Below are 17,548 nucleotides of genomic sequence, written 5' to 3'. Positions count from 1 at the left end.
TCATGACAGGGAACATTGATCCAGAAGAGCATCGATTAAAGAGAGTTTTTTAGAAAAGGTTTATTGTACTAGACAGATGTGCACTGTGTTTTTTTTTTTTTCCTTGATCAAATTTTGTCCCACTGGGTTTTCCTGACAAGGTTTTTAACGAGGCACTATTCCGTACGTTCAACACCATTATACAGTTCATCATGTAATTTTGTTTCTTTGCTTAAGGTTTTTGTCCCACTGAGTTTTTTCTAAGTAAAGTCAACTATAATCGTCTATAAGCAGTGGATTTTATTTGATGGAGATCCAAGGGAAAGTGTTGTAAAGAAATATGGATCTACCATAGTTTGACACCTTTCATACCATCGCCATCTCTAGACACATGGCAAAAGGTGGCAACAATTTGCGGCACCTAACTGCTAAATGACAAGTTTTGATTAGTTTGGGGGTAGCAAGAATTATTATATAAACCCTTCCCTCCTCTGTAATTTTATAGTACTAATATAAGAAGATAATAAATATCAACCCCTTTACTGTTCTTCTATTTCAATAGTCCCTTATCTTTCATTTGTTATGCATCAATCCTTGAGCCGACGGTGGGCCGTGTCGGCCCATGGCACAGCTCAGCACGATAAAAAGCACGGCAAAGCATGAAAATATGTGGGTCGTTCCGTGGGCCTTAAAAAAGCCCATGGGCCCCTCAATGCAAGGGGGTAACGGCTATTTTAAAATAATTGTTACCCCCCTACGCCCCGCCGGGGGGGAGGGGGGTTGTAACGGCTATTATAAGTTTAAAATAACCTCCCTGTGTAGTGGGGTAACAGCTATTTTAAAATAGTTGTTACCCCTTTGTGCAGGGGGGGTAGCAGCTATGAACGACTATTTCATATATTTTTTTATATTTTTATTTTTTCCTATAAATACCCTATTATTTCTCTAATTTTTTCACACTCAATTCCAATCTTCATTCTCCTTTCTCTCTCAACTCTCAAGCTCTCATAATCTCTCTCAAATTCTCAATTATTTTTTTCGTCGAATTTATTTTAATTTTTAGTCAAATTTCAAAATGGATCCAAATTCAAATAAATTTAATTATTTTGATTATTTTGATAATAAGTTACCACCACAAAATCTATCACAGCCACCCCCAGAAAATAAGCGAAAGCAAAAATCAATGGTATGGGAGCATTTTACTCAAACACAAGAAACAGTTTGTGGTGAAATCGTGCGACGTGCAGTGTGCAAATATTGTGGTTCTAATTTGGCTGGTTCGAGTACGGGTGGCACTGGGTATCTCCAGAGGCATATAAATGAACATTGCAAAAAGATGTCACAACATTTAAAAGGACAACAACAAATTTCATTTACATGGGCATTTGTTGCATCGGTATGTGATTCAATTGGTAGTCAATCAAATAGTATAATGGACGAGATTTCTAACTTCACATACAGTCAACAAAACATGAGAGATTATATGGCTAGGTACGTTGTCGCAACCGATCAACCTTTTTTATATAGTGATGATCCAATTTTAGAATGGTATATGCAAAATAGTGTACAACCTGCTTTTAGGAGAGTTCCTAGAAATACTTTAAGAGCTGATATTTTTAGAATTTACAATGAAATGAAAACAAATATTAAAAATGCACTTAGTAAATTTAATGGAGTTATTTCGTTTACTTCTGATTTATGGACAGCCACTAATCAAGATTTAGGATATATTTGTGCAATGGGTCATTTTATTAATTTAGATTGGCAACTAGAAAAAAAAAATAAAAAAAAATAAAAATTCTTGCATTTCGTGTATTAGAATATCCACATACTGGCGTAACTATTTATGAAGAATTAGCTAAAATTTTTATAGAATATGAAATAAATGATAAAAAAAATTCTCTCACATTTGATAATACATCATCAAATGATAGAGTTGTTGATTTTTTGTCAAAACAATTAAATCCACCTTATGAAGGTTAATTATTTCATATTAGATGTGCTTGTCACATAATCAATTTAATTGCAGAAGATGGAATAAAATCAATTGAAAATGAAATATCTTTAATTAGGCATGCAATTACATTTATTTCATCATCTCCTTCACGTTTACAACAATACCATAGTATGTGTAAGCAAATGGGGTTACAGAAGAGAAAATTGAAAACTGATATTAGGACTCGTTAGAACTCTACATATTTAATGTTAAAATCTTGTGAATCATATGAAAATGCTATTACACAATTTTTTAATACAAAACAATATGATCATTTATTGACTAGAAATCAATGGGAACTTGGTTTTCTTAATGAATATTTTAGAACCTTTAAATGATGCTACTGACCAATGTTCTGGTATTTATTATCCTACAACTTGTTTAGTCTTATATCATATACTAGATATTAATTCTATTTTTAAAGATTATAGATATCATGTAGTTTTTAGAAATATTGCAAAAAAAAAAAAAAAAGGAAATAAAATTTAGAAAATATTGGGAAAAAAATGCCTATATTGTTTGCTTTGGCTACTGTAATGGATCCTAGAGTAAAATTACTAGGAGTAAATAATATGATACAAGAAATTTCAGCAAATCTAGAGACCCCATTAAAAATTTCAGTAGAAGATGTTAGAACTTTATTACTTCAAATGTGTTCACATTATGAAGTCAGACATGGAAACACAACAAGTGTACAACCACCAATATCATCAATGTCAAGTTCCTCCAAAGGTAAAAAAGAGAGCGTATTTGGTCTATCATCACTAAAGGTAAACAACTGGTAGGTGCAAACTCTTCATATGGTAAAATTACAAATTATTTTAGCATGGATCATTTGGCTGAAATTACGATTCAAAGTGATCAATTTGATATTCTTTGATGGTGGAAAGCACATCAAAAGACTTATCCTATACTTTCCACTATTGCATGTGATTTACTAAAGCCTCTAGTTTCTACTGTAGCATCAGAATCAGCTTTTAGTGCAGGTGAGCGTGTATTGGATGAGAGAAGATCGAGTTTACATCCAAGTGTTGTTGAAGCCATTATGTGTATGAAAGATTGGGTGATGATAGATTTCAAGCTTCAAAATCGTGTTGTTGAAGATATATTTGAAGATTTTAAGAATTTAGAAATTAATAAAAATAAAGATGTATACTAATTTTTAATCCTAATTTCTAAGTTTGTATTTGTAATTTATAATTATAGCTTATAAGTAATAAAAAGTGTTGAAATTCAATTAATATTTCAATATCTCATTATTTTATTATATTTCATAGTGATTATATATTTTTAATTAATATAAATACAAAATGTCACTAAATATAACATATAAAATATTTTTATAATAATTATTAATAATAAATAAAAATTTCCATAATTTATAAATATTAAAATTAAATATTTTTACAAAACACGTGGGCCGGCCCATGGCACGGCCCAAGGCACGGCACGATATATAACAGGCCATGCTGTGGGCCTTCAAATTTTGTAGGCCGGCACGACACGAGAGGCCACAAAACTGTGCGAGCCTCAGCACGGCACGATGGGCCTTAAATTTTTAGGCACGGCCTACCGCCACCTCTGATTAATCCTTATAATTGTTTTATATTTCGTAAAAATAGTCTCTTTATCTTTCATTTGTTATGCATAATTCCTTATAATTGTTTTATATTTCGTAATTTGTTTACAACAGGGATGATTTTGATTTTTGACACTGACATTCCGGGTATAGCTTCAGTGCCATAACGACGCCAGTCACAACTCCGAAGAGTTACGAGTTCCATTTTGCCTTTGTGTACTTGCAAATGGCAATCAACAATATTTCTATTTCCATTGCTTTTACACTCCAATATTCTTCTACATTCGCAGAGCCCCAAGTCCACGTCTCCTTCAGCTTTGTCCAGCATGCTCTATCCACGAATTTGCTTTCATCCTCATAATTCAATTGCATTGCCAAACCCAAACCCTGAAACAAAGGCCAATAATCAGAACTAGCCAACAAAAGTTAGTGGAGTTTCAAGTTCCAACAATGTCTTTGAACTTCAACGGAGGAGCCTCTTCTTCACGAACTTCACTGATCATTTAGGCAGAGCTTTGGCCAAAAAGGTATAATTATTTTTTAGAGACGATGACAATCTTGAGAGGGGCAAACTCATTTCTCCAGAGCTCCTTAAAGCCATTGAAGAATCAAGATTTTCTGTTATTGTTTTTTCGAGTAACTATGCCACGTCGTCCTGTTGGTTGGACGAACTTGAAAATATTGTTGAGTGCATGAAAGAGATGGGACAAATTGTTGTCCCAGTTTTCTGTGAAAGCTTTGGGGAGACCTTTCATAAACATGAAGAAGCTAATTTTGGAAATGAGCAATTGCAAAAATTAGGGGTGAGTGGTTCCGGGTACCCTCTATTTTCCGAGGGAACCAGAACCGGAACTGCACAGTACAGGTTCCCAAAAAAAGGAACCGGAATCGAAACCACACAGTGCAGATTCTTCAATTCAAGGAACCGGAACCTAAAATGCAGGTTCCGGTTCCTTTCCGGGGTACCCTATAAAAAATCAATTACCCCCCTATTAGTTTAAAAAATGACAAAAATACCTTAAAAGTTTACAAATACACCCCTAACAAATATACTATTTAGGTTTAGGGTTTAATTATAATGTAATATTATAATTAATTAAATTGTTAATCATTTAATTAAGTATTGTAATATTGTTTATAATAGAATGTTATAATTAATTAAGTAATCATACCATAAATTTATAATGTAATGTTATAATTAATAAAATTCTAATCATTTAATTAAGTATTGTGTAAATTAGTAAATTACTAATGTTTATAATATAATGTCATAATCAATTAAGTAATCATTTAATTATGTAATGTTATATTAATTATATGATCATACTATAATAGTATAATGTAATGTTATAATGAATTAAGTAATCATACTATAAATCTATAATTTAATATTATAATTAATTAAATTTCAAATCATTTGATTAATATACTAATGTTTATAATGGAATGTTATAATTGATTAAGTAATCATATTATAAATATATAAGGTAATGTTATAATTAATTAAATTTTTAATCGTTTAATTAAGTAATGTAATAATATAGTAAATTAGTAAATTACTAATGTTTATAATGTAATGTTATAAATTCATAACTAATTATGTAATTATGTAATCATTTAACTATGTAATGCTATAATTAAGTAAGTGATCATAATATATAATGTAATATAATAATATTATAATTTAATTGAGTAATTATTTAACTATAATGTAATGTTTAATTAATGTTTATAATGAAATGTTTATAAGGTAATGTTATAATTAATTAAATTTCTTATCATTTAATTAAGTATTGTGCTAATGTTTATGTAGTAAATTAGTAATTACTAATATTTATAATATAATGTCATAATCAATTAAGTAATTATTTAATTATGTAATGTTATAATTAATTATATAATCATACTATAATGTAATGTTATAGTGAATTAACTATTAAGTAATCATACTATAAATTTATAATGTAATATTATAATTAATTAAATTTTTAATCATTTAATTAAGTTTGTACTAATGTTTATAATAAAATGTTATAATTGATTAAGTAATTATACTATAAATCTATAACGTAATGCTATAATTAATTAAATTTCTAATTATAAGTCAATTAATTAACTATTTAATTATGTTATAACTTATAAGTCAATTAATTAAGTAGTAATCAATTAATGTAATGCTATAATTAATTATACTATAAATCAATTAAGTAATGTTATAAAATTATAATTAATTAAGTAATCATTTAACTATAATGTAATGTTATAATTGATTAAGTATGATATTTAACTAGTAATTAAATTTATTAATGTTTATCAATTTATCATATATAATTAATTAATTACTAATTTATTATAGATATACTTAGAACTTGATAATTGAAGTAAATAACTAAATATATTATTACTCAATCAAATATACTATTTTATTCAAAAATAATTCTTTTAATAACATTAAAAATGTAAAACACTTTTAATTGGATCATAATTCCAATTATTCACTTAATTAATCAAAACTTTAATATTAATGTATTATAATATATTAAAGCTTTTAATATGGTGTAATTTATATGTAATAAGTATAATTGGATTCGTATATTTATTTAATTAAGTTATTCTAAAAATTTAACTTTTTCTATTTTAAATTTTTTTATATGTAAAATAATAGAAACCCTCCATTATTCACATTTCACAAATATTTCATTGTAGTCCAGGTTCTAAAACAGGTTTCAAACAGGTTCCAAAACAAGTTCCAAAGCAGGTTCCAAACAGATTCCAAAACAAGTTCCAAAATAGGTTTCAAAACAAGTTCCAAACAGGTTCTAAAACAAGTTCCATACAGGTTCCAAAATAGGTTCCAAAATAGGTTCCAAAATAGGTTCCAAACAGGTTCCAAAAATCGGTTCCAAACCGGGTACCCCCTACAGGTTCCAAACAAGGTACCCTTTTTACATGTTTCGGTTTCGGTTCCGTTTCCGATTCCTCCACACACAAGAACCGAAATCGAAACGGCACAGTATCGGTTCCAAAAAATTGGAACCGGAACCTACCTGCATAGTACCGGTTCCGGGTAGGTTCCGGTTCCGGTTCCGGGTAGGTTCCGGTTCCGGTTCTACCCGCTACCCGTGCTCACCCCTAGCAGAAATGCAAAGATGCTTTGACTGATGTGGGTTTTATCTGGTTGGCATTCGAAGGGATAGGTATTTTTAATTTCTTTTATAGAATTTTTAAGGGTAATTTGATTAATTTAGCAGAGGATATTATTTGTGCTAGATTTCAATATTCCTTTTTGTATTGCTTAAGCTTGTGGGTACTGAACAATATGATTAAAATAAACAAGTTCTACCACATTTCCCCCTAAATTTTTCTCAAGTTAATAAAGTTTGCAATCTTTATTCAACCTCTAGTTATGAATCGAAGTCATTTCATCATGTTTGAATTTGTGGATTTTGGATCAAAATTTATATTTATGGGTTGATCATAGATTCAAGAATTGGAATTCAACACACTGTTGTGAATAATATATTGCAACATTTTCAGATAACCGATATAATTAGACTTCTGTGTGTTTATGCATGTATATGTGTGTGTATTATTAGATGCATTATTGTACTACTTATTCTAACATTAACCTTGTGGATTCAGAATTACTGCCGAATATGAAATATAAATTATAGAAGGGTTGTCATTTTTCTAACTTCTTTGCAGAAGTGTGGTAACATTTATCCAAGAGATTGTTGAAGAAATATGAAGTAAGTTCATGTTCTTCTTCCCAAAGGTCTTGAATTTCTTCCCAACAAATTACAGATTCTTAAATGGCATGGACAGCCACTAAATTCTTTGACACGAGTTAAAAGCCCAGAAACTTGTTGAACTTGATATGTCACATAGTAGCATTGAACTACTTTGGAAGGATATAGTAGTATGATTATTTCCTGCCGAACATTATTTCATTGAAAATGTATTGAGTTTCAAGGATGATGTCCTTTCCTTTCTGTTTTCTATGTCTCAGAAAACATTTAGATAATTTGAGAATCTTCATAATGAGTCACACACAAAAACTGACCAGAACTCCAGATATCAGAGGAGTTCCAAATCTTGAGAAGCTTATTCTTGGAGGTTGTACGAATTTATATTGGCTTCATCCTTCTATTGGTGACCTCAAAAGGCTGTGTATTATATCTGAAAGACTGCAGAATCTCTGGATGGAGATCTCTTTAAAGTTCTTTTGCTCATTGGCTGCTCAAAAATTGACTAATTGCCAGAGAATTTGGGGGATTTCGAATGTTTGAAGGAGCTTGATGCTGGTAAAACTGCCATAACAAAAGCACCTTCATCCATAACTCTAAAAAGTCCAACTCTAACCACCCAATAATGTCTCTCTCACCGTTTACTACAATCCTCCATCCATGAAAGTTCCCTTCATATTCATCATTCAAATGCAATGCCAAACCCTGAAACTAAACACAATACTCTGAACAAGCTAGCCCAAATTTAGTAGAGTTTTGAACTTTCAACAATGGCTTTGAACTACAACGGAGGAGCCTCTTCGTCTTCTTCTTCTTCACGTCCGTCGTGGAAATACGACGTTTTTGTTAGTTTCAGAGGAAAGACACTCGAAAGAACTTCACCGATCATTTATGCCAAGCTTTGGATCAAAAGGGTATGATCGTTTGTAGAGATGATGACAAGCTTGAGAGAGGCTAACCCATTTCACCAGAGCTCGTTAAAGCCATTGAAGAATCAAGATTTTCCGTTATTGTTTTTTCGAGAAACTATGCGATGTCGTCCTGTTGCTTGGAAGAACTTGTGAAGATTGTTGAGTGCATGAAAGAGATGGGGCAAACTGTTGTCCCGGTTTTCTATGATGTGGATCTAAGCGATGTTCGTAAACAGACGGGGAGCTTTGGGGAGGCCTTTCATAAACATGAAGAAGCTAATTTTGGAGCTGAGAAGTTGCAGAAATGGAGAGATGCTTTGACTGATGTGGCTAATTTATCTGGTTGGCATTTGCAGGACAGGTATTTTTTTTTTTCTTGCTCTACAGATTGTTAATTTCTTCAAGGAATATATATGGGTGATTTGATTAATTTAGCAACAGCAGATTTTGTACGATAGATTTCAATGTTTTTGTTGGTATAGCTTAAGCATGTGGTTACAAAACAATGTGAATATCCCATAAACAAGTTCTCACTCAATTCCCCCTAAACTAACCTCTAGTTGTAAATCCAGGGCATTTCATCATGTTTAGCACAAATCTTGATTTAAATTTGTTGATTATGGATGAATAATCTGTATTTATCGGTTTATCCAGTGTCTTTAAGACATTCTCCTCCAAAATTGCAAGACAATAAAATCATAGATTCAAAATTGTAATATTTCCGGGAGATTTTCATTTCTGACGCCAGGTAATTCATTTTTGTACTTAAAATAATCGCATTTGTTTTAATCTTCGGGCTTGATTGTTCTTTTTTTCTAGTGGAATAACAGTTTAAACAATAACAGTTTCAAAGTTTCCTTAATGGTTGTAAAAGTTCATGCAATGCCAGGGCTGAACAATGTTCAATGTTCTTTATCCTTAGCTACTCGATCCCATTAGTGATCTCATGGTTCTACTTCTATTAAGACTGAACTTACTTCTATTAAACTGATCTCATGGTTCTACTTTTATTATGAATTTTTCATTTGAATGATTTCAAGTACAATATGAATATCTGAAATCTCTGATACTGTGTAGGTAAACTGATACTCTACCATGTCTTTGTGGCCACGCTGAGCTGCAATGTGAGTTGGTAGCATCCCTTTATCATTTCCTCGAATACTATGTAACTCATCATTCTTCTTCAACCTTGCCCTGACTGCTTCCACCCTTTCAGATGCAGCAGCAAGAGCAAAAGAAGTATCCCCATCAAAAAAATTTCTAGCCATTTGTTCTCTCGCCATATATTTTACCAGTTTCTGACAAACATAGAGGAACTTGCCATAGCTGCGATGTGGAGAGCGGCGTCGTTGTCTGATAGCCTAACTGTTTAATACATTTAAATTTTTAAGTGAATCTACCTCCAAAATATCCCAATAAACGATGAACCAACCATTGTTCAATTCAGCTCTATACAACTTTTTCAAGTCTTCATTCAATCAAAATTAGCCATTTATTTTACAGGGTAATCTTAATAAATAGATATCGATCTTAGCTGCTATATTCAATAAAAACTGCACGCCAAAAGAAGAACAAAGAAAGAAAGAAACGGATGGAAAGAGTTACCTCTTTTGGTACAGAGCATTCCTCCACCTCCTGGCCGTTTCTCCTCTGCCTTCTCACTGATTTTTGGAAATTGTGGGAAAGCTTCCTTAACGGGATATTTGAGAGGTACAGATTTAGAGAAAATTTGAAGGTATTAAATAGGTAAGATATCAAACAAGGACGACACCGCTCTCCACATTGCAGCTACGGCAGGTTACTTTCTCTATGTTTATCAGAAAATTTTGATGGGGATATTGCTTTTGTTGTTGCTGCTGCATCCGGAAAGGTGGAAGCTGCCAAGGTGATGTTGAAGAAGAATGAAGAATTACCAAGTATTCGCGGAAACAATAAGATGTTACCAATTCACAAAGCAGCTAAGCATGGCCACAAAAGACATGGTTAGGGGTTAAAGAGAGTGAGGGGTATGTTCCATAAACCAATGAATAAAGGGGATAACTCTCTGAAAGACTGAATCAACGTAGTCTCTTTTAAAGGAGTAAAGAGGTGAAGAAGATTTTGTAGTTCCCAGTGAAAAAAGTTTATTTTATTGCTGGTATTGGTGTTGATATGAAGATTCGTTTTGTAAAATATTAAAGCAAAAGCTGTGTAGATTAAATTTATTGGTCCCTTCATATCCCAACCCAAAGAAACATCTTTTATATATTCGTTTTGTAAAATATTAAAATGAAGGAGGGAAGATGATTTTCTCCATTTTTTATTAAAACCCTTTAATCTTTTATATATTCGTAGTATTTTAATTTCACATCCGTGTCAAGTCGGTGATATTTTAGTCGGTAATGTGATTGTGAGCACATGGATTAGGCATGTGGATGTGGTGGGAACTAGGAATATTGACCCAATTTTATGATTAATCTATACAACCTGAAAGACTTAAGAATATATTTAATAGTTTTCATGTTGATTAGCTCAACTAATTAATGAATTCAATAAAAAAAGACATTATTAGGTTGGACATGATCACTATTATTGGTTTTTAAAATGTAGGAAGTCGCATTCAGTAATGTCACGTCAATAACACATTCTTACAAACATCTTTTACAATTCCAACATAAAAATTGAGTTAGCCATGTCAGTTCCATCACGTCAGTTTCATCACTCCTTACGTTTCTTTATAAGGGACAGTCATTCCTTAAGGTCTTCTTTCATAGAGAGAACAGCCATTTATTTCTTGTAATGTCTTGGTGCCTTGGGTATGGTAGAAGTTGATATGACAGTGCTAATTTGTTGATACGTTAAGATTGTGAGATTATGTTATAGACTAAAGAAGAAATGTACATATTTTATTTAGGATATATTATGAAGAATTACATATTAAATAATTTTATGCAAAAACAAAATATTCTACAAATGGGGACTCATATTCACTTTACTCCTTGTCTTTGCTTATTTATCAAATTTTTTATCTTTATTACGTAGATGTTAGAGTTGTTGACTACTTCAGCATTAATGGGTAATGGAGACGCACTCGGGAGTCCAGATGGGTGCCCCGATCCCCGGTGAGCGGGCAGGGATTGTAGGGGCAGCGTCCCCGAGCCCCTAGGCGGTTTTGGGCTTTTTCATGTATAACCGCTGTAGGATTTCTTTTAAATTACTAATTCTTTATTGGGTTGGGCTTAGGAATATGAATCCTTATAAAACTAGTTTTAGTCTCTTAAACCTAGTATATAAACATATTTTTCTCTTGTTATGGGTGTGATTGCAAATCATAGGGCAATTCATTCATTATAAACGAGAGAGGTGAGACATATTACAATAATATTGACTCAGCTGGACGTAGCCTACATTGGGTGAACCAGGGTAAATCGCGCGTGTTATTTTCTTTGTTTACTGTTTGATTTGTTTTACTATTATATTTTGTTCTTGTTGTTGTCTCTATTTCGTTTAATAGATAAGTTAAAATTTAGATATTTGGGTAATTTTCATTTTGATCCAAATACGATTACAAAATGTTAAAAAAAAATAAAATGAAATGAAAATATTAAAAATATCCAAATAAATATTGAAGCCAATATTGAAATAAATAGATAAACAAAATTGAAAATGAAACGCAAATGTTGAAATAAATAAATAAAAATTTGAAAAAATGAAACGAAATATTAGAATAAATAAAAATGAATTTTCGCCGTTGCCGGGGATCGAACCCGGGTCACCCGCGTGACAGGCGGGAATACTCACCACTATACTACAACGACCTGTTGATAAAAGCATTACATTTATTGTATTTAACTTTTTCTCCAACGCTAGACCTCACATGATGAGGGTTTTCAGTGTACCCCCTGGAGAGATTAGTAAATATTAAATATCAACAACACGTCCAGGTTTTATCTCCCTAGATTTTCATAAGTATCAAAATCTCCCCTAATATATAGTAATACTTTTGAGAAACCATGGGGGCGTAGAATACTTTCATCTCTCAATGAGATGAGTGATAAAAACCTTCAAATGGTAACAAATTTTAGGGTTTTTATATTTTCATATCCACCTTGAGAGATGAGAAAATACATTATTACCAAAATAAATTTGACTGTCGCTAAAAGAAAAGAGATCATCAAGTTATTGTAATGACAATCCGCATAACAACTTTCTAGAAAGAAAAAAAAAAAAAAAAANTGATATAAAGATTCGTTTTATTATTTCATAAATTTCATGGAGATTTTTGTTATTTAATCTTTTTTTTTTTTCCTTATCATATTTGATATTTTATAATATGTCTGATGTTGTATATATATATATATATATATATATTCTCCAATTGGATTGGTAAATGATGATTAAATTATAATTCGTGAAACTTTTATTTTTAAATTATTTTTATTAATATATTGTGAGATGATGGAATCAAGTTTCTATTGTTAAAGACTTAAGACTAGGGGCGCATACGAGCCGAGCCGAATAGTGGCTGGCTCGAGCTCGGCTCGAATGTGTTGGAAGGAGGCTCAAGCTTGGCTTGTTTAAGAGAATGAATGGCTCAGCTCGGATGTTTATTAGATGAGCCGAGCCGAGCCGATTCAAGCCCATATTAAAACAAAATTACAACGTGCAGTATGCCTTCTGCCTTCTGTTTAGTTTAAATTGAATTCACCAAAATTGCATGATTCAAAGCAAAAAAAAATTCAACTGCACCTAAATCTCATAATTCAAACATGGGAAAATGAAACATTCATTCAAAAATCATCATTCAAAGTAAAAAATAAGCTCTAAATTCAACAAACATTCATCCAAATAACATCCAAAGCAAAACACAAACTGTAAATTTAACAATCCTTAATCCAAGAACAACATTCAAAGCAAAACAAAATAAAAGCAAACATTAAGCATATGGAATTTAGTCCATGGGAAACAAAAACATCATATTTTCTTCTACCGAATCATATAAACAACAAGACTAATAGCTTCTCTTCTCTTGCATCAACAACAAAACCAGCAATCAAAGATATTGCAGTCTCATTTGGCTACCAAATAAAAAAAAAAAAAAAAAAAATGGTATCAGAGAATGTGATTTATCAAGAGGTTTTTATGTCATAATAAAAGTTCATTCAAAGTGAATACAGCTTTTTGACTTTCCCCAGTTTGGCAGCAGCAAACCAGGTAATGGGAAGATGGAATCGACCCATATTGAAACTTTAATACTGGTTGAGATTACTTTAAATTAACATCATTTTAAGTAGCAAACTTATTTTCACAAAAAACATTCTCAAACAAATCTGGTGTAAAAATAAAGTACAATCGCTTTTCCTCCAATCATCTATAGAAGGTTCCTAAGAGCTGACATTCACAATAAAAAGAATAATAACTAATTGCTGCAAAACTAATCAAAATGATCTCTCCTACATCAGTTTTCTTTCTTTTTTCTTTTCAACCCATCTCTTCACTCACCAAACTCTAACAATTGCATGCAGCCAATATTAACTAGAACTTAAAATATGATAATGAGACAGTAGCCAAATGAAAACAATTTAAACAAGACAGGGGCAGCCAAATATGTAAATCAATGAGACAAAAAACAAATAATTTGAGAAGTATAACATTTACTATCACTAAAATGTCAAGATTCCACCAAAACTTCATAGGATCGGAAGCTCAAACTGCTCATTTATCTTCTCTTTCTAAACAACAAAGAGGAAAACCAATTGTTTTAGTTTGAATAATGTTAATAAATGACCAAATAATACCATTATTTTAATAAATTGGACTACGGAAGTATGAAACTTACTTTGTAACTTTTCTTGACTCCATAGCGATTGCATCATCAATCACCACCATAGAGTAGCACTTACGCGGTATTGGGAGACAACGATGATCGATAAGTGTCAATAACTCGACTCTCAACACTGAAAGTTGCCTTCGAAGCGACTGTGGTGATTGGAATGGCAAGTATTTCATGAGCCATCGTAGATAAAATATGATAGTTCATTTGATTAAGCGTCCACCAATCTAACGCATCAAACGAGGTATCATCCTCGTCCCATAACAAACACCTCTCTTCCAGATAACGATCTAACTCATATTTCTCATGTTGCACCATTTGAGTTATCCTAACAAACTCACAGAATCGTGAACTAGTACGTTTAGGGCGTTGTACAGGTGGTTCATTGGTGGAAGATTGACTTTTCGCCACATATTCCTCATAAATCTCATACAAGGCAGCTCGCACTTCATCAATTTTGTCTTGTGCTTCTTCATTAGGAAACAATTGTGGGTAGGCAAATTGTAGCAACCTCATTTTCATCTTGGATCCAATATAGCTGTAATTGCCATTAAGAAATTGCATTCCCCCCAATACTTGTCAAACTTTCCTTTCATCTTTCCCACCATTGATCGAATGAAATCGTCATCATCAAAACACTTTTCATCTAGCAACTCTTTTATTCACAAATTTCTTGCAAAAATAAGTTAGAAGTGGGGTACTCACTCCCCGAGATGACATTAGTTGTAGAGTTGAAGGCTTCTAAAATCTCACACACTTTCTCAAGTATTTCTCAATCTTCGTCTATTAGGGCACAAGTAAAGTTATTATCCAATTGAACTAACATTGGAAACACGTCTCTGTACTGAATTGCAAGTGCCAACATCTCATAAGTAGAATTTCACCTCATTTTGCTATCAAGTATGAGTTTTCGTTGTGGCAATTGCAATATCTAAACAATCTCTTTAAACATAATCACTCTTGTCTCTGATTTCTTGACATATAAAATACAATCATGTATATCTTGAATGATGGGCTTAATTTGGGAAAGCCCATCCTGAACCATAAGATTCAATATGTGTGTCACACACCGCATGTGAAACAACTTCCCACCACACATTAGCTTCTTGTTTCTTCCTAAATTTTCACTCAAAATCTTGATTGTCGCATCATTACTTGAAGCATTGTCAACCGAGATACTAAACACCTTGTTCTCAATCCCCAATTCTATTAGACACTTATGAATAGCAGCAGCAATCTCAACACTAGGTCGAGGAAGAAGTATACAAACAAAATTGAGCACACACTTCTATAACTTCCAATCATTATCTATAAAATGTTCGGTGAGAACCATGTACTCAAGCTTCTGATTAGAAGAATTTCATAGATCAGTTGTCAAACTAATCTTGTTGATACTCTTAAGCAAATTAAACAACTTCTTCTTTTGTATCTCATACACGGTCACACAATGTTGTTTCAAAGCAGTCCGCGTGATCTTCTCCCATAGTGGCATACCACATCTTTGCATCATGTTAAAACCCTCCTCCTCCACAATTGTAAATGGATGCTCATGCATGAGCACCCATTAGCAGCTAGTTCCCGCATCTTGGCCATATCAAACTTGGCATCTGAAAATGCAAGTGCAGATTGCATTGAGACTTCATCCATTGAACTAGCTGGACAGAAAAACAACTATGTTTGCCTTTGAGTAGCTATTCGCTTCAAACATGATTTCAAATGTCTTGCAAATTGAGTTATGCTCTTGGTCTCCATTATTGCCAGCTTTGCCTTACAATGAACACACTCTCCCTTTGTAGAATCATCCGGTAGAACTACCTCTTTAAATTCATTCCACACCACTGATGTCTTTGGTCTCTTTTTCCTCTGAAAATGATTAACTTGCTCCTCGCTGGTACAAGGGGTAGAAGCATCAACATCAATAACATTATGAGAAGTAGGTGTCGTTGTGGCTGTGGCTGTGGCTGTGGCTATGGGTGTGGCCTCGTCATTAGTCCAGGTTTCAAATATACCATCTATTGGTTGCATTCGTGAAGTGGAAGGCTATGTTCAATTGGGGGCGGATGACGACTCCATTAGAATTATCAAATCCCTCTGCAAAAACAATTTGAGATAAGCATCATGAACAGAGGTTTAAAATATTAGCAAACAAAGTAATTAAGAAATTTATATTAGCAAAAACAATCTAACATGGTCGAGAGAGTCAAGACATCATCAGATTAATAATCACATATCAATCAAATAGCAAACAAAGTAATTAGCAAACATCTTGTCACTAAGAAGACAAATTCAAAATAAACATATAATGACTAGGTCTAAGAAGCGCATTCAAATGATAATCACATATCTTGTACATATTATTTTGGAATTCCTTTGATCATTAAAAAAAAAAAAAAAACTATTATTTAGCACATCAGGCTTCCTCACACAAATCAATTTACAATGTCTCACACAGATCTAGCTTTTTCAACAATAAGAGTCAACACAAGGACATGGTCAAGAGTCGAGACACCATCAAATTCTTTGTTGGGAAGAAATATGATTACCACTCTAGACAACAAGTGAGTTTACTAATCTCATATTGTAATTGAAAAAACTAGCCTATGGCATATCAATTTACAATACCGCAAATAGAGTAATTAAGAAATGGAAGCTCACCTGAGAATCTGAGTTTGCAGCAGCTTCATCGTTGGATTCTACCTTGCAACAACTTCGATTGAAGGGCAAATGAAGGCTGGACAATAGTGGCGTCTCAAACTTTGCGGTGTGAAGAACCCAAGCTCAATAAAGGTCTCAAATTGAAGGGTGGACAGCGGTAGCTGAACAACGGTGGCATGACTGGCGTCTCAAATTTGCGGTCTGAAGAAGTGAAGACAATAATGGCAGAGGTGAAATAAGTTTAAAGGGTAGGGATTTTGGTATTGTTTGTCTTTGTTTTAGGGTAACTGCGATTTACGCAAGCTAAAATTCGCAATCGAGCTGCTGCCACTCGAATGACGATGCAAGTTGAGCCTGCGAGCAAATCGAATCGAGCCCAAAAAAGCTTGAAGAAGAGCTCGAACTTGCAAACTGCTCATCTTTTCGCAAGTCAAGTCCGAGTTCATCACCAGTCAAGCCCAAGTAGCTCACAAGCTACCCGATTCGACTACACCCCTAGTTAAGAGTATATCATAATATTATTAATAAACCTTGTAGTAGTTAGTATGTAATGTGACGTTGAGGAGAAGATTTGAAGCCCTTTAAAATTTGCTCTCTTTACAACATGTTATAGAATACTATAAATTTAAATGTTCTTCATTCTATTTTTTTTTTTTTTTTAAGATATATTTTAAAATTGTTAAGATTTCATTTCCTTGGCTTATACTATATATCCCTGACCATCAGTATTCCTAAATTAAAATTTAATAATTAAATTGAAAATTCAAAAAAAAAAATTAAAGTTAAAAAAAAAATCCTTACAAATAATCTTAAAAATACAATACAAGTAAACAACATAAAAATATATGTTTATAGATTAAAAAATATATG

General features: G+C 32.5%; 1 non-coding gene across 1 annotated transcript; it reads right to left on the bottom strand.

The window, feature by feature from the left end:
* Positions 1–11,936: 11,936 nt before the first annotated feature.
* On the bottom strand, positions 11,937–12,008 carry TRNAD-GUC. Its single transcript has one exon. It is a non-coding gene; the product is annotated as a tRNA-Asp (tRNA).
* Between the last annotated feature and the right edge of the window lie 5,540 nt (positions 12,009–17,548).

Source organism: Pistacia vera, unplaced genomic scaffold, assembly GCF_008641045.1.
Source record: "Pistacia vera cultivar Batoury unplaced genomic scaffold, PisVer_v2 Contig195, whole genome shotgun sequence".
NCBI lineage: Eukaryota > Viridiplantae > Streptophyta > Magnoliopsida > Sapindales > Anacardiaceae > Pistacia > Pistacia vera.
This window is presented reverse-complemented; position numbering and strand designations above follow the sequence as displayed.